Source organism: Pinus tabuliformis, chromosome 6 (assembly GCF_031772625.1).
Source record: "Pinus tabuliformis cultivar Carrire ecotype Pingquan chromosome 6, CPIR1, whole genome shotgun sequence".
In the NCBI taxonomy this organism is placed as follows: Eukaryota; Viridiplantae; Streptophyta; class Pinopsida; order Pinales; family Pinaceae; genus Pinus; species Pinus tabuliformis.
Window position 1 is genome coordinate 1,528,454,816 of NC_142292.1, and position 26,940 is coordinate 1,528,481,755.

Sequence of the window (26,940 nt, forward strand, 5' to 3'; positions counted from 1 at the left end):
GTAGCTATTTGCAGAAAGTGGGTTTGACCTCATTGTATGAGACATGTTTATGGGTTGATGAAGAAGTATGAGTTGAATAAAGGAATTATGTGGGAGTGTCAAATATGGATGTATGTAGAGGACTTCCCAAGTCTAATCCCTTTTGAAAGTATGATGGTAGCGAGGAATGTCTATACTTCCTTCCTACCTAAATCCTTCATTTCCAACATGTGGCTTTAAGTGCATATTTGGTTTATTTTGAGCCTTTAAATATTGAAAGGTGTCCTCTTATTTTCTTGGGAAGCTATGGGTGCATGCATTCCACCATGAACTCTACTATGTGTGTTGTGTAAACTTTGGGATAGAGGAATGATATCCATGTTTTACTTTCAGCTTCAGATAAGTGAATTATCAACCCTCTACCATTCCATTGTAGACAATTTCAGTTTCTTCAACTTTTGTTATCTTAGCGTATCTTCAAAGAAATTTTTTTTGGTGCTTTTTGTCATTGGATGCCATTTTTCCTATGGTGCCATCTTTCTACGGGTTTCTGTTCTCTGTCTTTGGGTTTCATTTTATCATGGTGCCCCTACGAATCAATGAGGGTGCTCCTCGATTTTATGCCATTGCATTTCTTAAGGAATGTGTTAGTTTGGATGAATATTGGGGGATTTCATCCAACTCTAGGTTATTTGTTAATTGAGTTGAATTGGCCAGTTTTAAGACCAAGTGTTTGTCTCCCTTGGAAGGTAAGAAAATTATGGGCTTTTCTGGCATCCCTTTGGAGGTGGTAGGTGGCTATTTTGGTATAGTTTGAAATTTGCAATGATTATTTTATGCTTGGTCTATTTTCATTTTAACTTATCTCCTTTACTCTTGTGCCTATGTCTCGTTTCCTTAGAGTTCCAGTGTTTTTTATGCTCCTAGTGCTATCTTAGGGAGTCTTGTCTTCGTGGAACCTCAAAACTCAGAATAGGAAATAGAACACAGTGTTGGCTTGTAGGAATTTACTCCTTGAAGTGCAGTGGAATTGGTCCCTTAACTCTAGACCCCTTCTTAGAAGTAGTTTCTCACTGCTCGTTAGTTGGATTTAAAGTATGTATCTTAGGGAATGAAACTAATTTGTAGGTTATACTTCAACCTATCAATCAAGATATTTATAGGATTCTTGACAATATACTCTCTCTACAATCTAAGATTCAACGAATGGAAAATGAAATTGACACTCTCAGATCCTAGATTAAGTAAATAATTTTTGGGTTGAATGAAAACAATAGTGAATAGAGAGACTCATAAATCAAAGCAAAGGAATAATTCCTCATGGTTTAATGTAACATTTGATGCTTTAAAATTTTTGGTTTTTGTTAGATGAGTATTGGCAAAAGTACAAGTGGAATATCGTAGGTATTTTAGCATTTTGTTCAAAATATTCAAGGTCATATATTTGTAGATGGTTAATGATACATACTACATTCCAATCATGTCATTTGGTTTCAAATTTCTTATTAAATCATTTATCTAAACTAACCTTTAGTTCAATGTATTTTAATATAATACCTATTCTCGATTCTTGTTTAAAAAAATTGCAAGAAAATTATGTTATTTACCATGTGATTTTTACCATCTATACATTGACCTAGAATTGATCATTCTATTATTTTCCATCCATATTGATTCTTTTAGAGTGGGAAAATTTGAGGAATCAATGTGCAAGGCCATTTTTACTGACAATAATAGTTTGGAAAATTGGGGAAAATTTGTTCAGGAGTCATTTTGAGGCATTAAATGACCCCTTTTTGTGTATTTTCCTTACTATGGACTTAGATCCCTTAATATACACACCAATACCTTTCCAACGACACAAGAATCAACTCAATTAGAGCTTGTATGATAAATTTACGGCTCCCAAAAGTTGACCTATCATGTTTGACCACCATAGTTCAAAAGGATTCCATGTCAAACCCTATTACTTATGGAAAAAGGGCTAGCCATGTAAGAAATATGAAAAAGTCTCTAGAAAGGTCATGTTTTAACTCATATTGAGGGTTGAACCAATCTAATTTAACCCCTAGTTGGCTATCAGGTTGTGTTATAGATGGGCCACTAGGGGCAAAAGGGGTTCCATTTTTTTCAATTGCATTTTGTTCCATAGATGAGTATAGTAATTGAGAGTGGATATGAAGAGAGTAAAAAAAGGAGGTTTTTTGTATTTTTTAGCCCATGGGCAAAAATTCTCACTCCTTTATACTTGCATCAATTTCTATTTAGAGAAAGAGAGTGCAGAAGAACCTCATCTTGCAACTAGGTTTTCTCTCGAAGTGGTTTCCCAGATCATATCTTGTGTTCATTACGGTTTGTGAGTTTTATTTTTCTACTCTATTTTCCATATTTTATCTATAGCATGCATGCACATAACACAATGATTAACAAATCCATAAATCCAAGGAAAAAATAATTCTCATAATATAGATTTTGGATTTTCAAAAACATTTTATCATATCTATTGGGATGAAATGTATCCATGGCAATTTACGAATAATGTTGGTACCAAAGTAGGTTTATTTGTGTTTTTGTTTTTTTTTTTTTCTTTTTTTTTTTTTGCTTTTCTGTTTTCTTTTTTTTCTTTTTTTCTTTTTTTTTTTTAAATATTTTGTGGGGGGTTCCAAGGGATCTAGCTTGATTTAAGCAAAAAATCATAAAAACATAGCCATTGTCATTAAATTTATAAACAACCATCGAGATTAGACAGAGGAGAGGTTCTCGAGGATGGAAGAATAGTTCACAGATATCAGCCATAACATTAATCTCCCTATGGTAGATATAATGAAAAAGTTGGGAATCAAAGATGACATAAGTTCCAACTCAAAGATTAGATCAAAGGGTGATAACGAAGAAATATAGAGGGATGCTAAGAAGAACCTGAAAAGGAACAAACCGGTTTAAATGTTGTGAACCATTCATAGTTCCTATATAATATGGAAGTGATGGTTGATATCAAGCCATATCAAGGCGAGATTGATGCCTTGAATTTAAATCACTAGTTGTAGTAGTTAGATGTTTATTTTAGCATTCACCACATAGAAGATGAACAAAAAAAATCATTTACATGTCTAAAGTTATAGGGCCATGCCTTAACCTCATGGGAACGCCACACAAAAAACATGATACTAGAGGGATATCCTCCAATGACTAAGTGGGAGGATTTCATAACTCTCATAAATTCACATTTCTACCCTATCAAGTATGCAGAGGACTAGTGGATATGTTGGCATTATTTTAGGCAAAGATAGGGGCATAGTGTATAGGAGTACACCACAAAATAAACAGATTTAACACCTTGAAAAACCCTGGACACTTGAATTTCATAACCACATAATGGTTTCATGCTATAAACTATGTTACATCTTGGCACTTAATGTAAGAAAAGTATATTAGGGGTGGGGATGTGGGGTTGTTAATTTTTTTTCCCGAGAATAAATAATAACATAGGTATGCTTGGGTTTTAGGTCAGACTTCCAATAACGTTATTGAAGCCTATGCCTTATATCATGGTTTGAGGCAAATTGTGAATCCGGGAATTTAGGAGTTAAAATGTTTTTTATGATTCCCTGAATATACTTCACTATTTATATTCAACGTCTCTCCCATCAAATATAAATATAAGTTAGTTTTTCAAGTGGATTTATCAACTGTACAGTCCATCCCAGAGAATAAATGTGTCCATGTTCTCAAATCAAACAACTCCAAGGTTGATCACATGGCTAATTTGGGGTCAAGGTTGTGATTACTATGTTATGATCATAATAATCATTATAATTGCACATGTGCACTCCCCACATTGTTCCTTTGGGGGTGTCTGGTGGAAGATATTTGGGTTAATTTGAATTTGGTGAAAGGGGATTGCAGATATCTTTGGATGAAGGTGGTAGCTATTTGCAGAAAGTGGGATTGACCTCATTGTATGAGACTTGTTTATGGGTTGATGAAGAAGTATGAGTTGAATAAAGGAATTATGTGGGAGTTTCAAATATGGATGTATGTAGAGGACTTCCCAAGTCTAATCCCTTTTGAAAGTATGATGGTAGTGAGGAATGTCTATACTTCCTTCCTACCTAAATCCTTCATTTCCAACATGTGGCTTTAGGTGCATATTTGGTTTATTTTGAGCATTTAAATATTGAAAGGTGTCCTCTTATTTTCTTGGGAAGCTATGGGTGCATGCATTCCACCATGAACTCTACTATGTTTGTTGTGTAAACTTTGGGATAGGGGAATGATATCCATGTTTTACTTTCAGCTTCAGGTAAGTGAATTATCACCCCTCTACTATTCCATTGTAGACAATTTCAGTTTCTTAAGCTTTTGTTATCTTAGCCTATCTTCAAAGAAATATTTTTTTGGTGCTTTTCGTTGTTGGACGCCATTTCACCTATGGTGCCATCTTTCTACGGGTTTGTGTTCTCTGTCTTTGGATTTCATTTTATCATGGTGCCCCTACAAATCAATGAGGGTGCTCCTCGATTTTATGTCATTGCATTTTTTAAGGAATGTGTTAGTTTGGATGAATATTGGGGGATTTCATCCAACTCTAGGTTATTTGTTAATTGAGCTGAATTGGCCAGTTTTAAGACCAGGTGTTTGACTCGCTTAGAAGCTAAGAAAATTATGGGCTTTTCTGGCATCCCTTTGGAGGTGGTAGGTGGCTATTTTGGTATAGTTTGAAGTTTGCAATGATTATTTTATGCTTCGTCTGTTTTCATTTTAACTTATCTCCTTTACTCTTGTGCCTATGTCTTGTTCCTTAGAGTTCTGGAGTTTTTTATGCTCCTAGTGCTATCTTAGGGAGCCTTGTCTTCGTGGAACCTCAAAACTCACAATAGGAAATAGAACACAGTGTTGGCTTGTAGGAGTTTACTCCTTGAAGTGCAGTGGAATTGGTCCCTTAACTCTAGACCCCTTCTTAGAAGTAGTTTCTCACTACTCGTTAGTTGGATTTAAAGTATGTATCTTAGGGGATGAAACTAATTTGGAGGTTATACTTCAACCTATCAATCAAGATATTTATAGGATTCTTGACAATATACTCTCTCTACAATCTAAGATTCAACGAATGGAAAATGAAATTGAACCTCTCAGATCCTAGATTAAGTAAATAATTTTTGGGTTGAATGAAAACAATAGTCAATCGAGAGACTCATAAATCAAAGAAAAGGAATAATTCCTCATGGTTAATGTAACATTTTGATGCTTTAAAATTTTTGGTTTTTGTTAGGTCAGTATTGGCAAATGTACAAGTGGAATATCGTAGGTATATTTTAGCATTTTGTTCAAAATATTCAAGGTCATATATTTGTAGATGGTTAATGATACATATTGCATTCCAATCATGTAATTTGGTTTCAAATTGCTTATTAAATCATTTATCTAAACTAACCTTTAGTTCAATGTATTTTAATATAATACCTATTCTCGATTCTTGTTTAAAAAAATTGCAAGAAAATTATGTTATTTACCATGTGATTTTTACCATCTATACATTGACCAAGAATTGATCATTATATTATTTTCCTTCCATATTGATTCTTTTAGAGTGGGAAAATTTGAGGAATCAATGTGCAGGGCCATTTTTACTGACAATAATAGTTTGTAAAATTGGGGGAAAATTGTTCAGGAGTCATTTTAAGGCATTAAAAGGCCCCTTTTCTATTATTTTAGGCAAAGATAGGGGCATAATGTATAGGAGTACACCACAAAATAAACAGATTTAACACCTTGAGAAACCCTGAACACTTGAATTTCATAACCACATAATGATTTCATGCTATAAACTATGTTACATCTTGGCACTTAATCTAAGAAAAGTATATTAGGGGTGGGGGTGTGGGGTTGGTAATTTTTTTTCCCGAGAATAAAGAATAACATAGGTATGCTTGGGGTTTAGGTCAGACTTCCAATAATGTTATTGAAGACTATGCCTTATATCATGGTTTGAGGCAAATTCTGAATCTGGGAAATCAGGAGATAGATTGTTTTTTATGATTCCTTGAATATACTTCACTATTTATATTCAACGTCTCTCCCCTCAAATATAAATATAAGTTAGTTTTTCAAGTGGATTTATCAACTGTACAATCTATCCCAAAGAATAAATGTGTCCATGTTCTCAAATCAAACAACTCCAAGGTTGATCACATGGCTAATTTGGGGTCAAGGTTGTGATTACTATCTATGATCATAATAATCATTATAATTGTACACGTGCGCTCCCCACATTGTTCCTTTTGGGGGTGTCTCGTGGAAGATATTTGGGTTAATTTGAATTTGGTGAAAGGGGATTGAGGATATCTTTGGATGAAGGTGGTAGCTATTTTTAGAAAGTGGGTTTGACCTCATTGTATGAGACTTGTTTATGGGTTGATGAAGAAGTATGAGTTGAATAAAGGAATTATGTGGGAGTGTCAAATATGGATGTATGTAGAGGACTTCCCAAGTCTAATCCCTTTTGAAAGTATGATGGTAGTGAGGAATGTCTATACTTCCTTCCTACCTAAATCCTTCATTTCCAACATGTGGCTTTAGGTGCATATTTGGTTTATTTTGAGCCTTTAAATATTGAAAGGTGTCCTCTTATTTTCTTGGGAAGCTATGGTTGCATGCATTCCACCATGAACTCTACTATGTGTGTTGTGTAAAATTTAGGATAGAGGAATGATATCCATGTTTTAATTTTAGCTTCACGTAAGTGAATTATCACCCCTCTACTATTCCATTGTAGACAATTTCAGTTTCTTCAGCTTTTGTTATCTTAGCCTATCTTCAAAGAAATATTTTTTTGGTGCTTTTCGTCGTTGGATGCCATTTCGCCTATGGTGCCATCTTTCTACGGGTTTGTGTTCTCTGTCTTTGGGTTTCATTTTATCATGGTGCCCCTACAAATCAATGAGGGTGCTCCTCGATTTTATGCCATTGCATTTCTTAAGGAATGTGTTAGTTTGGATGAATATTGGGGGATTTCATCCAACTCTAGGTTATTTATTAATTGAGTTGAATTAGCCAGTTTTAAGATCAAGTGTTTGAATCCCTTGGAAGCTAAGAAAATTATGGGCTTTTCTAGCATCCCTTTGGAGGTGGTAGGTGGCTATTTTGGTATAGTTTGAAGTTTGCAATGATTATTTTATGCTTGGTCTGTTTTCATTTTAACTTATCTTTTTTACACTTGTGCCTATGTCTCGTTTCCTTAGAGTTATGGTGTTTTTTATGCTCCTAGTGCTATCTTAGGGAGCCTTGTCTTCGTGGAACCTCAAAACTTAGAATAGGAAATAGAACATAGTGTTGTCTTGTAGGAATTTACTCCTTGAAGTGCAGTGCAATTGGTCCCTTAACTCTAGACCCCTTCTTAGAAGTAGTTTCTCACTGCTCATTAGTTGGATTTAGAGTATGTATCTTAGGGGATGAAACTAATTTGGAGGTTATACTTCAACCTATCAATCAGGATATTTATAGGATTCTTGACAATATACTCTCTCTACAATCTAAGATTCAATGAATGGAAAATGAAATTGACCCTCTCAGATCCTAGATTAAGTAAATAATTTTTGGGTTGAATGAAAACAATAGTCAATCGAGAGACCCATAAATCAAAGCAAAGGAATAATTCCTCATGGTTTAATGTAACATTTTGATGCTTTAAAATTTTTGGTTTTTGTTAGGTCAGTATTGGCAAATGTACAAGTGGAATATCATAGATATTTTAGCATTTTGTTCAAAATATTCAAGGTCATATATTTGTAGATGGTTAATGATACGTACTGCATTCCAATCATGTCATTTGGTTTCAAATTGCTTATTAAATCATTTATCTAAACTAACCTTTAGTTTAGTGTATTTTAATATAATACCTATTCTCGATTCTTGTTTAAAAAAATTGCAAGAAAATTATGTTATTTACCATGTGATTATTACCATCTATACATTGACCTAGAATTGATCATTATATTATTTTCCATCCATATTGATTCTTTTAGAGTGGTAAAATTTGAGGAATCAATGTGCAGGGCCATTTTTACTAACAATAATAGTTTGCAATATTGGGGGAAAATTGTTCAGGAGTCATTTTGAGGCATTAAAAGACCCCTTTTCTATTATTTTAGGCAAAGATAGGGGCATAGTGTATAGGATTACACCACAAAATAAACAGATTTAACACCTTGAAAAACCCTGGACACTTGAATTTCATAACCACATAATGATTTCATGCTATAAACTATGTTACATCTTGGCACTTAATGTAAGAAAAGTATATTAGGGGTGGGGGTGTGGGGTTGGTAATTTTTTTTCCTGAGAATAAAGAATAACATAGGTATGCTTGGGGTTTAGGTCAGACTTCCAATAACGTTATTTAAGCCTATGCCTTATGTCATGGTTTGAGGCAAATTGTGAATCCGGGAATTCAGGAGATAGATTGTTTTCTATGATTCCTTGAATATACTTCACTATTTATATTCAACGTCTCTCCCCTCAAATATATAAGTTAGTTTTTCAAGTGGATTTATCAACTGTACAATCTATCCCAAAGAATAAATGTGTCCATGTTCTCAAATCAAACAACTCCAAGGTTGATCACATGGCTAATTTGGGGTCAAGGTTGTGATTACTATGTTATGATCATAATAATCATTATAATTGCACATGTTCGCTCCCCACATTGTTCCTTTTGGGGGTGTCTCAAGGAAGATATTTGGGTTAATTTGAATTTGGTGAAAGGGGATTGCGGATATATTTGGATGAAGGTGGTATCTATTTGCAGAAAGTGGATTTGAAATATCTTCAGCTTTTGTTATCTTAGCCTATCTTCAAAGAAATATTTTTTTGGTGCTTTTCGTCGTTGGATGCCATTTCGCCTATGGTGTCATCTTTCTATGGGTTTGTGTTCTTTGTCTTTGGGTTTCATTTTATCATGGTGCCCCTATGAATCAATGAGGGTGCTCCTCGATTTTATGCCATTGCATTTCTTAAGGAATGTGTCAGTTTGGATGAATATTGGGGGATTTCATCCAACTCTAGGTTATTTGTTAATTGCGCTGAATTGGCCAGTTTTAAGACCAAGTGTTTGACTCCCTTGGAAGCTAAGAAAATTATGGGCTTTTATAGCATCCCTTTGGAGATTGTAGGTGGCTATTTTGGTACAGTTTAAAGTTTGCAATGATTATTTTATGCTTGGTCTATTTTCATTTTAACTTATCTCCTTTACTCTTGTGCCTATGTCTCGTTTCCTTAGACTTCCAGTGTTTTTAGGCAAAGATAGGGGCATAATGTATAGGAGTACACCACAAAATAAACAGATTTAACACCTTGAAAAACCCTGGACACTTGAATTTCATAACCACATAATGATTTCATGCTATAAACTATGTTACATCTTGGCACTTAATGTAAGAAAAGTATATTAGGGGTGGGGGTGTGGGGTTGGTAAATTTTTTTCCCGAGAATAAATAATAACATAGGTATGCTTGGGGTTTAGGTCAGACTTCCAATAACGTTACTAAAGCCTATGCCTTATATCATGGTTTGAGGCAAATTGTGAATCCGGGAATTTAGGAGATAGATTGTATTTTATGATTCCTCGAGTATAATTCACTATTTATATTCAACGTCTCTCCCTTCAAATATAAATATAAGTTAGTTTTTCAAGTAGATTTATCAACTATACAGTCTATCCCAAAGAATAAATGTGTCCATGTTCTCAAATCAAACAACTCCAAGGTTGATCACATTGCTAATTTGGGGTCAAGGTTGTGATTACTATGTTATGATCATAATAATCATTATAATTGCACATGTGTGCTCCCCACGTTGTTCCTTTTGCGGGTGTCTCGTGGAAGATATTTGGGTTAATTTGAATTTGGTGAAAGGGGATTGCGGATATCTTCATTATTTTAGGCAAAGATAGGGGCATAGTGTATAGGAATACACCACAATAATACATTCCTTTAATCACATGGCTAATTTGGGTTCAAGGTTGTGATTACTATGTTATGATCATAATAATCATTATAATTGCACATGTGCGCTCCCCACATTGTTCCTTTTGGGGGTGTCTCGTGGAAGATATTTGGGTTAATTTGAATTTGGTGAAAGGGGATTGTGGATATCTTCATTATTTTAGGCAAAGATAGGGGCATAGTGTATAGGAGTACACCACAAAATAAACAGATTTAACACCGTGAAAAACCCTGGACACTTGAATTTCATAACCAAATAATGATTTCATGCTATAAACTATGTTATGATCTTAATAATCATTATAATTGCACATGTGCGCTCCCCACATTGTTCCTTTTGGGGGTGTCTCGTGGAAGATATTTGGGTTAATTTGAATTTGGTGAAAGGGGATTGCAGATATCTTCATTATTTTAGGCAAAGATAGGGGCATAGTGTATAGGAGTACACAACAATAATACATTCCTTTAATCACATGGCTAATTGGGGGTCAAGGTTGTGATTACTATGTTATGATCATAATAATCATTATAATTTCACATGTGCGCTCCCCACATTGTTCCTTTTGGGGGTGTCTTGTGGAAGATATTTGGGTTAATTTGAATTTGGTGAAAGGGGATTGTGGATATCTTCATTATTTTAGGCAAAAGTTGGGAATCAAAGATGACATAAGTTCCAACTCAAAGGTTAGATCAAAGGGTGATAACGAGGAAATATAGAGGGATCCTAAGAAGAACCTGAAAAGGAACAAAACGGTTTAAATGTTGTGAACCATTCATAGTTCCTATATAATATGGAAGTGAAGGTTGATATCAAGCCATATCAAGGTGAGATTGATGCCTTGAATTTAAATCACTAGTTGTAGTAGTTAGATTATTATTTTAGCATTCACCACATAAAAGATGAACAAAAAAAATCTTTTACATGTCTAAAATTAGAGGGCCATGCCTTAACCTCATGGGAAAGCCACACAAAAAACATGATACTAGAGGGATATCCTCCAATGACTAAGTGGGAGGATTTCATAACTCCCATAAATTCACATTTCTACCCTATCAAGTATGCATAGGACTAGTGGATATGTTGGCATTATTTTAGGCAAAGATAGGGGCATAGTGTATAGGAGTATAGGAGTACACCACAAAATTTGGGAAGATGGCAATAATGTTGGGTATCTCACCAAAGAACCCAAATGTACTCCTCAAGTATATGAGGGGTCTACAAAACCATTTGTAGAAGAAAATGATGTTATTCAAACAAATAACAATGGATGAGGCTTGTGTATAGGCACACTACCTAGAGAACATAGGCCAAAAGAAAATGAAATCAAGTGGTCCAAAGTAGAAGGAGAAATAGGAAGCTTCCAAGGTGGGGAAGAAAAAGTCAAAAGTAGGAAAAGACAAAAAGAAAAAATCCACAACACACTAGGAAAAGGATCCCAACAACCACTACAAGCACTATAACATTAATGACCATACAAAGGGGTAGTGCTACAATTTACATCTAAATCTCAACTTGAAGAACAAAAAGAAAGATGGTAAGAAGAAAAATCTCATGGCCATTGATTTGAGCAACCAAATGGAAAAAACTTAGACATGGATGATAATATTTTGTGTACATTAGTGCATAAGGGGGTGAATTTTCTCAACCTTCATCAATAGGAAGAGAAGGAAATAACTAGAGTCTTCCATATAACAATACAGACCAAGAAGATGAAAATTGATGCTCTATTTGACTTAAGATTATAGGAGGATCTCATAGCAATAAATTTGGTCAAGAAACTGGGGCTGGAAACTCATGACCATCCTATTCCATATCCATTGGGTTGGGTCAACAAGGAGGAAGAGATAAAGGTAAACAACAATACAATATCACATTTTTTATTACTGTTAATTTTTTTTACTGAAGTGGAGTTGGATGTAGTTCCACTTGATGTATGTGATTTTGTATTTGGGTGTCACTATATGTACATGTGAGATGCAATCTTCATCTAGAGAGTTAACTAGTACTGCCTCATTAAGGACAAAAAATCCTTCATCATCAATGCACACAAGGGAAAGTCAAAGATCTCATTGAAGTTGATTAGTTCTAGCAAGAAGTATGTTTTGTTGTTTTAATAGAGAACTAGTTTGTAGAAGAGCCCAAGATAGTTAAGTCATCCCTACAGGGATGTACTAAGGAATAGGAAAAATAACTAGAAGATTTTTTATAGGTGTACAAGGGTGTGTTTCAGGAGCTTAAATGACTATAACCACCCAAGATAGAATTGGAGCACAAGTGTTGGGCACCAAATCGGGCTATCTTTCTATTGCATTTCCATCCCTCTTTTTGTCCTTTTTGCACTTATTCATCTGTATTTACTATGCTAAATCCGCAAGGTAATTACCCATTTCCTGTCTATTGGAATATTTTATTAATGAAGTAAAGTCATGGGGTTTTGCCTATTCACAGCACTAAAAGGCATGTTTGACCGCAGCTTCTGGAGAACATGTACCGATCTTTCATCATCCCATAGCAGATCCGTGATTCATAGCAATGACCAGCCATAAGGAAGCCATGTAGCCGAAGTCGCAGATGTCCCTGAACCATTCTTGGACCATTCCCTGATCTTGTTCATTCGGTGTTGGTGCTGTTCTGAACCGATGTATATTTTTGGGTATACGGTTACCATGTTTTGGGGAAGGATGTTTTTCTCCTTTGCTTTGTATAAAAGATAGGTTATTCCTATAAAAAGAGGAGGCTCTCCATCGATATTGTAATAGTTTTCTTCCAGTTAATAATATACCACTCCTTTTGCTGCTCCACTCTTCGCTATGATTAACGCAACCCTAATCAGAGAGTTGCGTCTGCTCTTCTGATCAAGTGTTGCGTAGTTCCTGTTGTGTTTCATTTATCATTTTATGGTTGCTATTGCAGATTGTTATTTCTTGCAGATTGTTATTTCTTGTAATTGATTTTCTTGAGTACTGCAGTTAATTTCAGTTTTATGGCAATGCTTTAAGTATTAATCACGAACCCTTGGTCGATGATGGATGGTAACCTTGCCCCTGCATATACTTTGTGTGTTGCCTTGAAAAGGATACGCACCCGGATTGATAGATTAATGTAAGAAAAAGGGTGAATAGATTGTTCATACCTGGACCCTAACATTTTGGTGTTGTTGTCGGGGAGGCTAACAAGGTGCAAGACATGATCCGGACCAACCAGAGGGTTAATCTCTTGTTCTGGGGAGAGAACGAGTTTTCTCACTCTGCTCCAGATCCTGAGCCTAGGTGTTTCTTTTTGCTTGTTTTCATTTGCTTTCCTATTTTCATAGGGCCGACCTCTTGTCCTGGGGAGGGAGGAGTCTTTTGACACCCTGCTCTAGGCCTTGTGTTAGATTTATTTTTCAAACCCTTTTGTGTTTTAATTTTCAAGAAACCCTAGCTTTTACCCTGGGGAGGGAGGAGTCTTTTGACACCCTACTTCAGATCTGGAAGTATTAGGTCTTCTCGAATGTGTGTTTTTTTTTTGTTTCTTGTCCTAGGGAGGGAGGAGTCCTTTGACACTCTGCTCTAGGCCCTGAACCTTAGATTCTTGTTTCTTTTCTATTAGGTATCTCTCTTTTCATAAGCTCTTTGGTCTTAGGGAAGGAATGGTCTTTTAACACCTTACTTCAAGTCTAGAGCATTGTAAGTTGACACCAAGACCTTCTGTCATATCAATATTTGTATGAACAGAGAACCAAATAAGAGAGGTAGAGAGAGAGCCCCAAAGAGGGGAGGACCACACTTGGGAAGAAAGTTTTACATCCAACAAAATTATAGTAAAAGTTGAATCAGAAGCATCCTCTCACGAAGCCGTGAGACTGAGTGTGCGGAGGACAAAATCTGAGGGACAATTGGTAGATCAACTAGTTCCATCCACAGTATTCTTGGGCAATTCAACACAACAGTCCCTTCTAGTAGTTGAGGAGACATCCAATAGTATACCTGACTAGGGGAACCCTACACTGGTAATAGAAAGGGAATAGGTTGCAAGTAGAACATCGATAGGGTTAGTCCACTCCAGCAAGGGAAAGGAGGTCATAGTCGAGGGATCAAGTCATCAGGATGTAGGAGAAGGAATTGTAGGGGCACTCGCATCACCAAGGGACCGAGGAAGTGTCATCAAAGTGACTCGAACCCGAGTGGTAAGGAGCCCTTGGCCATCTTCTACAAAGCCTATTGAAATACCCAGTGGTTATTAAAGGATATTTATGGCACCTACAACCTCCACTATCGATTTCCCGATCGGGGATCTGGAGGCTAGCACGCCCACGAAGCCCATTCCATTAGTAGCCTTACCAAGCTTTCATGGGCTTATTTCAGAAGAACCTGACACATTTTTGTTCGGGTTTGACATAGTGTTCCAGGGGTATGACTACATGAAGGATGCCCAGAAGTTAAAAATTTCCCTGTTGTTATAGACGTTTTTGTGCCTTACAGCATTGAGCATGAAATGTCCATAATCTAAGGGATCCAAAGTCCCTAAACATGTTGTTCCTACCCCTAGAGGAACAAGGCTAACAAACCACAGCAATTCACAGAAGTTCTCCACTAGAAACCGCTCAAAAACAAGTCAATTCAGGATCATGTCAATGGCTCCACTGGCTGTCTGTGCTGAATGTCAAAGCCAACACTGGCTACCTGCGCTGAGCGAGAGTGGACATGTGGCAAGCTCATTTCTCAAGGTGTCAAAACCCAGGAAGCTTCCAAAATGACACTTGCCTCAGGGAATTCAACTGGTGATGAGTAAGAGGTTCCAAATCTCCAAGTGGAAGCAAGAACCTCCAAGTGGAATCAAGAAATGACAGAGGGAGAGGACACTAGTCAGATCTCAAGCTGACTCATCCTCTCTCCAAACATCTATATATGGATCTCTCCTCCATGAGATCTAGAGAGGCTGGAATTTCTTTATTGCAAAGAATTACTGTTGGTTTGAGATCTGAATCATTGGGTGCTTAATGCTTTGAAGGGAGGTGAAGATAGGAATTCCATTTTGCAGGGAAGGAGATGCTGGATTGGAGCCCTCTAGGTTGTATCTCTTCCTGAACCTTGTTATTAATCAATAAAGCTATCTTGGTTTCTCCTATATACTGGTGTATCTTTGATGTATGATTTCATTAGTATGTTTAGTTTACTTCTAATCCTGAACTAGTTATGAATATGAATCTATGTCTTGTGTAGTGTTCTTCTCTTGTGATCTTGCAGAAACTTGTTGAAGCTGGGCGAGCGAGAAGGCAAGTAGCTGGGAACTCTCCAAGAGAAGAGAAACTAGATCAAGGGACAAACGGAAGACACCGGTTAGTCCATCCATCTCTCTTCATTCTTAATTCATAAAGGAAGAATACTAGAATAGCTGTCTCTGTTTGTTGCTAAGGCACTGTCACACCTTAGGTGGATAGGATCGTCCTGCATAGGCATTTTTCCCCACAAAAAATTGGCGACTCCACTGGGGAGACTTGTTTTAGTCATTTTATTTGTGCCTCTATCATTGTTTGCTTCATAGACTCAACAGCAACAATCGAACTACTTCTGCTACTCTCAGATGCAAAGTAGACAGTTGCTGCCTTGATCCAATCACTGGATTTGTCTATGATCTGAACAATGGACTCACAAATGATTTGATGATCCTTTGTGATAGATCTTAGTACCCCCTCAAAGCATCCCTTTGATTGTACCTTGCTTGTGGTTTTGATTTGGCCTGAAACCGTTGATTAATTAGCAATCTGTGACCCAGAACCCAGTGAGAAACTCTCGTTTCTCATTCAGCGCGAACCCTGTGAAGGGATTCTGCATTTCAACGCAGGTCCTGTGAAGGCCACCTACGCTGAATGTCAAAACCCCAGTGTTGAGGTTGCGCTGATCCAGTTTTGCCTTGTGCAGCTGGGGTTCTCTGCTCTCTATTGCCCTGTTTTGATCTCTGTTTTTTGCAGCCTGTAACTAGCATAGGTACCAGTCTGATAACTCCTTTTCTCTGCTTAGATTCCGCCTCCTTTTGTACAAAAAGACTGTGAGTTTTTTATGTGTTTGTGGCGTCATTTACAGTTTTCCTTTGCATGAGTGAAATAATCATCCTGTAGCCCTTGATTCAAATCTGTTCATTGTGATCTTAGGAGAGAGTTCATTGGCTGTTTACGGTTGATTATACATTTACTTTTCCTTATTGGTTTGAGTTTGTCTCTTTTAAGCGTCGAAACAAGTGTTCATTTCGAAAGTCGTAAAGTGTTGTATTCTCTTCTACCCTTTCTGATTTCGAAAAAGTAAACTTGTTTGTACTTGTCATTTAAAAGCAAATTCAAAGTTGTACAAAAAGCTTTCTTTGTAGGCATCAATACTAAGAAAGAGGAAAACAAACACCTACATTGTGCATTTGCATTTTGATAGTTTGCATGCTTGATTTAGGAAAAGTGCATTAGAGTGTGCTGATTGCTCTTTGAGAAAAGATGGTGTCTTTCTTTTCCCTTAGTAGCTAGGATTTTCAAAGTTGAAAAGATATAAAGCTTGCTTATCATCTTTAGACTGCATTTAGGAATTGTATCATACATCTCGTGGTGATCCAGAAAGGCAAACTTCTAAAAAGATCAACTTAAAATAAACTGAATGAAATTAACAACACTTTGCAACATAACGCACAACATAGAGGTCTAGGCTAGAGACGTGTTCCGGCGTCGTAAAGCCTGGTGACTGTCGATCTCGTTGAAGGTGGGTGATTCCTCCTGAGGGACGATAGCGCCAGTACGGATTGTGCTCCCACGTACCGTCGCATATATATTGGGAGACCCCTATAGGAATATAACCTTTATCCTTAGGAAGCCGTGTCGTCCGCCCTACTGATCGCAATGCACTGAACACAGCATTCAGGAAGATCGACCGCCCGTACCCTAAAAAGTATTCTGCGGTTTTGCGAAAAGTTTGGCACACCCTCTACCTAGAACTCCAGAGCAGTTTCTTTTGGCCTTTTTCAGACTCTATAACAGAAAAAGTCCATCCGAGCATTTGTCACTTCGGGCTCGTTAAAACATCGAAGGAGACTAGAGTCATCTTTAGCTTTTTCTCGACTCTTTAAAAGTGAAAAAGCAGGTTGTGTCTAAAGCGTCTAAAAAATTCATTCAATTCGGAAACACATTTTCCCCTTTTGTATTTTGGTTGATCAAGTAATCCGCAATCGTGGAAGAAAGTCAATTGAAACCCTGTCGTTCGCGGAGGCTTACAAGTCAACCGTCTTTGTCTCCGGAATCGAAAACAGTACGGACAAAGCGAACTCGTTTAACCGGTTCGAAATCTCCTATCAAAGTTAGAACAAGTGTTCCAACAACATCTGAGATTCCGGTTACTCCAAACATTTCTGGAAACCCTGCCTCTATTGAAGAAGTTCAACAGCCACAGAGGGATAGTAACATTGATCCTAGTCTGAGAGAAAATACTTGCGTTACTGAACCAGTTCCATCTGTGACCGGTTCAGAGAGTCTTGCTCCTCAAACAACTGTCGCTGTCGAATCAACCCCTTCTTCGGCACCAGAAATATTTTACGGACCTGACGGTCTTCCTCTTCCACCTGGTTTGATTGCGATAGAGGAAATTGTAGAAGATCCGCAAGCAAGTACTCCAACCCATTTTGGAGTAGGGGTCACTCTATTTCCTTCTACGTCAGAAGTTAGTCTATCACCAGTGGAAGTTCCTGTAGAGTCGCTAGGCAATCTATTGGATAGACTCAAAATGTCTGAACAACCGTCAACATCCAGGACTGTGTCGAATGATACAGCGACAGCAGAACTCCCTGCCGTCACTCCCACGATGTTTGCCGGCGTGCCATCTGTCCCAACTAGCTCGCAACCGCTAGAAGGAGTCCACCCAGGGACTATTTTGACAGTGTGGTCTGTTCCAGTTTGTTCCTCCGGAATAATATCCGGCAACTCTTATGTTGAGACTCGACAAATTGATCCCTATGGAGGTCAATTTGGGCCATCCAGTCCCCAAGGGCAATCAATCCCCTTGTGTTCCGGATTACCGCCGTATGGGGGGCAGTATGCCCTTTCATTACCCCTTCCGAGAGGATATCCATACGGGAGTTCTCAACAGTATTCAGGTTATACTGGAGTTACGACAAGTGGTTGGGTACCTATGCTACCCCAGCAACCAAGAGTTGTGTATTCTATGCAACAATGTGTACCTATGTCGAACATCCCGACAACACCAGCTATTGTAACAGTGTCACAAGTTCAAACGATGCCTGTTGTATGTCAACCTCAGATTTCTCAGGTTGTAATGCAACAGCCCCTTGACCCTGTGACTCAACCACAATCACCAACTGGTGGGGCGACACAGGTCCAAATGGGTACAATTACCCCACATCTTGGTCCGCCGGTTAGTATAGCACATCAGAACATGGCTTCACAACCGTGGCTGGTGCAATACCAACAACCACAGTTCCAGCAAGTGTACCAAGGTTCTGAGCAGCAGATCTTTGCGAACAGTGGACAACCGTACATTCAAAACGGTCAAAACCAACCGCTTTACAGTGGTCAAGTCCACCAACCGTATCAGTCATACCAACATCAATTACATTATGCTGGTATGCAAAGACCAACTGTTCAGGCGATTCCATTGTATCCTGGGTATGCTTCACCTAACCTGAATCAACAGTTACCATTCGTGGCAACTCTAGAGTTACCTGATTTACACCGGTTAACAAATGATCCAATTGCTTACGCCCCTTGGTGGCCAGCGATTCCTCACAAACTTCCATTGGACATTCCTAAATTCAATGGAAATCCAGGCGAAGACCCATCGAATCACGTGATGAATTTTCATCTGTGGTGTTCATCAAACACCCTGAACGATGATTCGATAAGGCTTCGCCTTTTCCAGAGGACGTTAACGGGTCCAGCGGCTAAATGGTATATTAAGTTACCTAGAGCCTCGTTCGACAATTTCAGCTCCCTAGCCACGACTTTCTTAACCCATTTTCAATTACCGATAAGGTATGAAACGGGAATGGAAATCTTAACCAACTTCAAGCAGACAACAGCCACTCATATATCCGATCATATACATGAGTGCCGTTGTCGTCGTAGGATGGTGAAAACATACGTTCCCGATCAGCTATTAGCTGAATGGTTTATAAAGTCGTTGCTTCCTGCCATAACGGAAGATGTGGCCAAGGGAGGAGTCGTAACAGAGGAGCAAGTTATTTCTCGTGCACAATATCTAGACTTAGTTTACACTCAGTCTGGCACGCTCTACGACAAAATACCTGACGCCCCTAGACCGGAATTCTCAATTCCTCCTCCTCCTAAATCAAATAGTGACTCTCATGCCGGCGATGGTGTGATTGGCACGGCAAACGCGAAATCGACAAAGGCTTCGTCTAAGAAAGCCCGTAAGACTTCAGATCAAAATGCGAAAGAAGAAATTCTTGCTTCGGAAGTAAATGCCGTATCAGTAGATAAAGGCAAAGAAACCAATCAACCAGGAAGCAAGAAGAAACAAAACAAAGGGAATAAGAAGAAACAAGGTGAGTCATCTCCTGGAAAAACTTCTTCAAACCCTCCTAGGAAAGGGAAACCAAGAAGTCCATGTTTTATATGTGATGAGGACCATTGGACACAAGATTGTCCATACAGAGCTAGCTTAAGAGGTTCTTCAAAAGTTCGCAAACCTCAGCTGTGTTAACTGATCCGTTTCCCAATCCAGGTCAAAATCTGGTTGATAGTGGAAATGCTTCGCCGTCACAAGTGCTAATGTTGTCGATCTCCAAGCAACAAAATGATGCTTTGATTTCGACAAGGAACAAAGATTACGGGAATCCGCAGCTATCGAACGACAAAGGTAAAGATCAACCAAGTAGTTCGACAACAACTTCGACCGAAGTTGTACCACCCATCATTCCTGAATTAACAATAAAACCGCCAAAAGGAGTAGTACACAAGTCGACATTTAATCCTCGCGCCAGAACGGCGCAGCATTATAACATAGTGGAAGATTTGGCCCAATCGCCATCCGCTATGTCGACTCTTGAAGTACTACAAAATTGCCCATCCCAAAGGCAGGCATTGTTATCGGCTATTGGTGGGATTGATCCTAAGGATTCCAATCTTGTATCCTTCGACCACAGAGGATACGATCCTCAGTTACCAGCTCAACTAGCTTTCCTTATTCAAGTGAAAGCCCTCAACAAAACTGTTCACCGAACAATTATTGATGAGGGGGCATCAACATGTATTATGTCGATGAGTTGCTGGAAAACTTTAGGATCTCCAACCTTGTCGCGATCTTCGACGACATTAAAAGCATTCGACGGAAGGACATATACCCCGTGCGGTATCCTAAATAACTTGAAGGTTGAACTAGAAGGAAAAACAGTAGAAATAGATGTTGAAGTCATCGATGGGAATCTTGATTACAACATCCTACTGGGAAGACCATGGATATATGCCATGGCAGCTGTTGTGTCGACTTATTTTAGGAAGATCGCATTCCCTTTTCAAGGAGGGATTACGATCGTCGACCAACAAAACTTCCTCCCTAATGGTTCACAAGTTACAGGAAGCATTCCCATGATCCATGGAAGCAACCATTCGCTTCAAGATATCGGAGTAGGCCTACTGAAAGACCCCACATTAATGGGAACTTTCGCACTTCCACCTCCCATCTATATAGGAGAAATAACATTGGTAGCAGCCCGCAACATGATATCTTCTACGAAGATCGCAGAAGACGATATCGACATGGATCATGCAATGGTTTTACCCCCAAGCCCAATAGAAATATTGTAGCAATCAATGTTTCGGGCATGGGAGGCGAACCCAAATCAACGCTCATCAAGCGTTTGGGTAGATAGGTCTAGAGAATATGGTACCTCATTAGATCCTTGGTCGAAAGTGCATGGGACTGACGAAGGAATCCTACAATCAATGTTGATTGAGGGGGAACCATGGAATGATTGCCACCATCGTTCCCTTCTTCCAGATTATGAAAAAGATACTCAACATGACCTTTATCACCCTTCAGTTTTTGAATTCCTATCAAATACTGTAAATACGGTGGATTCCGAGCGAAACTTATCCAATATTGAAGAGACTATAGATCTCATGGAGGAGAGATCCATATATAGATGTTTGGAGAGAGGATGAGTCAGCTTGAGATCTGACTAGTGTCCTCTCCCTCTGTCAGTTCTTGATTCCACTTGGAGGTTCTTGCTTCCACTTGGAGATTTGGAACCTCTTACTCATCACCAGTCGAATTCCCTGAGGCAAGTGTCATTTTGGAAGCTTCCTGGGTTTTGACACCTTGAGAAATGAGCTTGCCACATGTCCACTCTCGCTCAGCGCAGGTAGCCAGTGTTGGCTTTGACATTCAGCGCAGACAGCCAGTGGAGCCATTGACATGATCCTGAATTGACTTGTTTTTGAGCAGTTTCTGGTGGAGAACTTCTGTGAATTGCTGTGGTTTGTTAGCCTTGTTCCTCTAGGGGTAGGAACAACATGTTTAGGGACTTTGGATCCCTTAGATTATGGACATTTCATGCTCAATGCTGTAAGGCACAAAAATGTCTATAACAGTTGCCCCCTAAAGTATGAGGTCTTTTATCGGGTGAAATGCTTTATCCAGGAGGGTCCGAAAGTTCATCCAATGCTGGGAGGAGACCTGTAATAAGATACAATACAATACATTATTTTTCATACAGCTTTCATGATCTAGCTGAGGCGGGCATTCCCATGCTCAGCTTTATAAATTCATTTTTCTGTACATAGAACAGACAATCGTCTGATGGTAGACTGATAATTTTGATGAAATTATCATCCTTTGAGTAGGATGATTATCTGCTGAAACGATGTACATGTCAATGTCTTTATTTTTCCTGAATATATATCGCAACCAGGATGGATGAAACTAGATCCGGGGTCTTCAAACTCGTTCGATCTTCACTCTAAGTACAAGTCGATCCATGTGAGAGATGTTCTGAAGTCGAACATGGAAAGACATCGCTTGATTACCGGTCAATGAGGTAAACCGTTAACAAGCGCGAGAGGAATCACCGATAATGATAATGACCCTCAAGGTACTGCAGTACAATTCACGTGGTGTGAATAGAGGACTTGGCGTCGAACACCACGCAAAATCTTTCGGTCGAAGGTCATTGATGTATACCTGTCGCCGGAAGTGAGAAACTTGCCATTGAGGCATGCAAGCTTCAAAGTACTGAAGGGTTTGTTCCTAGATCAACTTCTTGGATAATGAGCTGATGTCGACAAGAAGCGATCCGTCAAAGGAGGGCCTTAATGAATCCCACATCAGTGACACGGAACGGAGTTAATGATTTTGATGGAGGTGAAAACGATCTGTGACATATGATTCAGGGTGGCGGTCATGAAAGGATGAAGGATAATGTATGGCAGTGGATTGGACACGGTTGACTTTTCTGAACGACTTCTCTTGAACATATGGCGACACTGATGCGATGGATTGATAGCATTACCCCAAATATGGATGGTATGGCGAGACCATGGTGATGTGACCGGTGAATGAAACAACCCAACCCGATTGTGGTACGGAGGAAAAGTGTCATGTTCAAGAGCGACTTGCTACCATCAAAGTTTTCTTTAGTTTCTCCCAATTTTTCCCCAGTCATTGCTGACCAGTACCTCTTTATTTTTGTCAAGCTTGAGGAGGATAACATATGCTTGTTCTATAACCTGCCCTTCGGGCAAGCCCATCGCTATGTTTTAACGAGCCTAGCGATAGTGAAACTCGTTCTCGTCTAAAGACAAGTTTGTCGCTATTTAATGATTTTAACGAGTCTAACGACAAAGACAACTCGGTCCCTTTTCATTTTTAGAGAGTCTGAAAAGGTACGTAAAGTTAACTCCAAAATTCCTTTTTCGTCATCTAATCCCTTAAGTCCGAAAAAGTATAAAACAATACAGAAGGGATGAGTTTTTGATAGTTTTAACGAGCCGAACAAAACAAGCGCTCGATCTTTTTGTGCAATAATCCCTCGGGTCCAAAAAGATTAAAATCTAGAGGAGGGATAGCACTTTCGGTCGTTTTAACGAGCTAGAAGGCCAAAACTCGGCAATCTTTTCATATTTTACGAGTCAGTTGAAAAGAGCTTAAAGAAGACTCGTCTTTTGAGGAACGAGTGATAAACAGGGTTAGAAGCTGCTTCCAGGTACAGGTTGGAATTTTCCAATCACGGCAGTGTCACAAGGATGGCTAGGTGAAATCACTCTTCGCAGCTGTTCCTCAAAATGGGTAAACAATCATATGGAGGTGAACGATCGGCCAAATGAAAAGTGGAGGTGATGGTGCAAACACGACCAAGGCTTTAATGGCTGATAAGGTTACATTCACAGTGGTTATTTACCGGAAGATAGTTCATTTTTTAACGAGCTTGAACGCGGAAAAACACTGCTCAATCTTATGTTTATTTTTTAACGAGCATGAACTATGCGCTAAAACTGCTCGGATCTTGCGTTTATTTTTTAATGAGCATGAACTGTGTGCTAAAACTGCTCGTTTATATGGTCAAATTTTGATTTTTTACCATAACTAGTTTTGCCCTTTTCAAAGATAGTATTGTATCCTCAATTGCTACATCAAACTAGTTAGAAATGAATAACATTTGTTTTGAAAATGAGATTAAAACCCTAATATTTCGCTTTGAACTACGTAAAAAGCAATTAAAAAGTGTTTTTTACCTCTCATTTTACCATTTCATTTGCACTTGGTTTGTTGGAGCTCTGGAGGTGCATCTTTCTCCTTGATTTTCATCAGCTGATTCCGGGAGATTCTGCGGACGATTTTCGGTGCTGTCTGGACCAGGTAGGAGCTAAACCCTAGCTCTTTCTTTTCATGGTTTCCTTTTTCCATTCTGTGCCTGTTTTCCTGCTTCTCTGAGCCCCTGGGGTTTTGTTAGGGCGCTCTTCCATCAGCGCAGCTGGTTCACTCGAAACCTGCGCTGAATGTCAAGCTGCCTTAAGGCAGTTTGACCTTCAACGCAGGTGGAACACTGGCTAGTTGCGCTGGGCACAGAAAACTGGTTTTGTTGCACAGTTTTTTATGAAAATTTCGCCAGTTTCTCATCAAATCCAGGATCTTACTCCTTCTCTTGTTTGCTTTGCAGGGACCTTTGTGCAAAATGGCCCTTACATGGCGAGAACGAGAACATGAAGAAGAGGATATGATTGCCCTCCATGATCCTGTCACGGTGAACGCGCTGCGGAACTGTGGCCTGCTGAAGTTCTTCCGTATCTCTAGTATGAGAGCACAGATCTCCCTACTACAGTATATGCTTGATGCTTGGGATCCCATCAACCAAGTATTCCAGATTAGGGGCAAATCCATCCCCTTGACCATAGTGGACATTTACTTCTTGACTGGGTTGTCAAGGCGGGGTGCCCCCATTTCTTTGTCAGGTTCGGCCCGAGGGAATGACTCAGTGAGAGATTATGTCCGCCAGTATTGCAGGGAAGGATCTCAGCCGAGCAGAGACGGCAAGGTCGTTATCCGTGAGATTACTGACAAGTCTCTCAGGTCCATTCTGTATACTATTGGTAGGATGGCTGGTAGCGCATCTCTTCATGTTGCCAACAGATCCTATGTGCAGCACGCCTTGGAGTGTCTCCAACCGAAAGTATTCAACTGGTGTGATGCAGTACTTCTTCAGATGAAAAGTCAGTTGACCAAGGTAAAGGACGGGAAGTTAAAGAACTTTGGATTTGGTTCTATTTTGACTGCCTTTGCCTTGGAGAAGATACCACTGATGCAGCCTCAGTATATCGCACTCAACCTGCCTTCTCCTACCGAGCCACGTATGCAGAGATGGGTTGATCACATGTCTAGGCATGCCAGTCAATCTCAGATTTCTTTCACTGATACCTTCTTCAGGTGGTTCGAGCGTCAGGAGATGGTCTATTCCAAGTATCCATATGTTGGCATGGATTTCCGAGGTAATCCGGATTTGGCACTGCCGGATGGCGAACAATGGGGCGCTATTGGTAAAATCTTCGACCATATCACTGTTTACTGTTTTTGTTTATAATGTCCTTGTGCTTTATTCTATCAAGACTTTAATCAAACTCATGTGTGCATGCAGATGTTGGTCCTGTTCGTCCGGCAGTTCGCCCGAGAGCGCCAGTCGCTGCCCCAGCAGGGGAGAATGCTGGGAGGGTTATTCTTCGCGATCTTGATGTGGCTGAGACCCTTACAGCTATGCAGGAGCAGGTTGAGAGCCTTACTCTTGGCATTCCAGATGTACGGATCGACGAGTTACCTTTACAGCTGCAGCGGCATACTACTGGTGTGCCTAGACGATGGACTCGTCTCTTGCGTATGATTGCACAGGCCGTGACGTGCTATCATGAGAATCACTAGGCTAGGGTGCCCCCTAGCATTTTTGAGTTTTTGGGTCATGCGACCAATTTTGTCTTGGTTACAGAACATTACATGTAAACGACAAACAGTTTATATATATATTTTGATTTTCGGGGTTTATTCTGGTTGAGTTATATGATCCATATGTACAACATTGATGGTGTGTCTCTTTTTATAAATGTCACAAATGTCTATCTAACACATAGTTTGCTAATGAGTCGGTTAATGTGTTCAAGTTTCTAGAAATATGCTGGTATTGAATTAAATCAAACTGTCTTTCCAAAATCTTAACCCTTAGAAACATACGATAAATAGCTGGGTTGCGGACGGAATATATACCATTGAGTTGTAGTATCACGAGTTGTGAGTCTAGCCTGACGATTAGTCGGCGTATACCATGGGTGACAGCATCAGAGAGTAGTTCTATCAACGCGCTATATTCAGCGATATTATTCGTTGATTGCCCAATACACACACCTCTGAAACTTACTAACTCGCCGCTTGGATCAAAAATGGCCCAGGCCGCGGAGGATAGGTTCCACGAACTACGACTCGCTCCGTCAGCATATCCCACACATGTCTCAGAAAGGTTCGACATCTGCAATAAATGTAAAAAGGTGGATTACTCGACCAAAACAAACACTTTAGCGAAAACAAAATACAACAAAAGCACACAGGTTACTATTTAAGCATAGTAACACTTGAGGTACAACCCATTTCGGGGCTGCGCCAGTGGAATTCCGTCATAATCCATTAACTCGTAGGCTCCTTTTGCTAACACTCGTTTAACAATATAGGGGCCCATCCATAAAGAATTAAATTTACCTGCTCCCAATTTGTCGGATTCTTGGTCGTAAAGCAAGACCAAGTCACCTTCTGAGAAGACACGGGGTTTGACATTTTTGTCGAACTGCGCCTTGACTCGTTTCTTATGGGCTTCGTTAGCCAAAGCGGCGTCACGACGGGTTTCATCCAATTGGATTAATTCCAAGAAACGAGCCTCTTCTTCTGAATTTCCGGGGAGGAGATCGATTGCGAGTTTAAGAGACGAAATTTCACACTGGACTGGTAAGACTGCTTCCAGGCCATACACCAGTTGGAAAGGTGTGAACCCGGTCGCATTTCTTACTGATGTTCGGTAAGCCCACAAGGCTGAGTACAGGATTAGGTGCCACCTTCTTTTGTGAACTCCGATCATCCTTTGCAACATACGCTTCAGGACCTTGTTGATCGCTTCAACTTGTCTGTTGGCTTGCGGATAATACGGGGTAGAGCTGTCGTGAGATAGCCCTAGCTTGGCAGCTAATTCAACCATCATGTGATTGCGAAAATGTGATCCATGATCTGTAACTATAGCCTGTGGTACGTCGAACCTAGCGACTACATGATTAAAAAAGAAAAGGACAGCTGTTTCACCAGTGTTATCTAATGTAGGCATCGCCTCGGCCCATTTGGTAAAATAGTCAACGACGACTATGATATACCCATGCCCCCCGGTCGAGGTGGGGTTACATGTCATGAAATCGATGCCCCATTTGGCGAAAGGCCTAACAGCAACTATTGG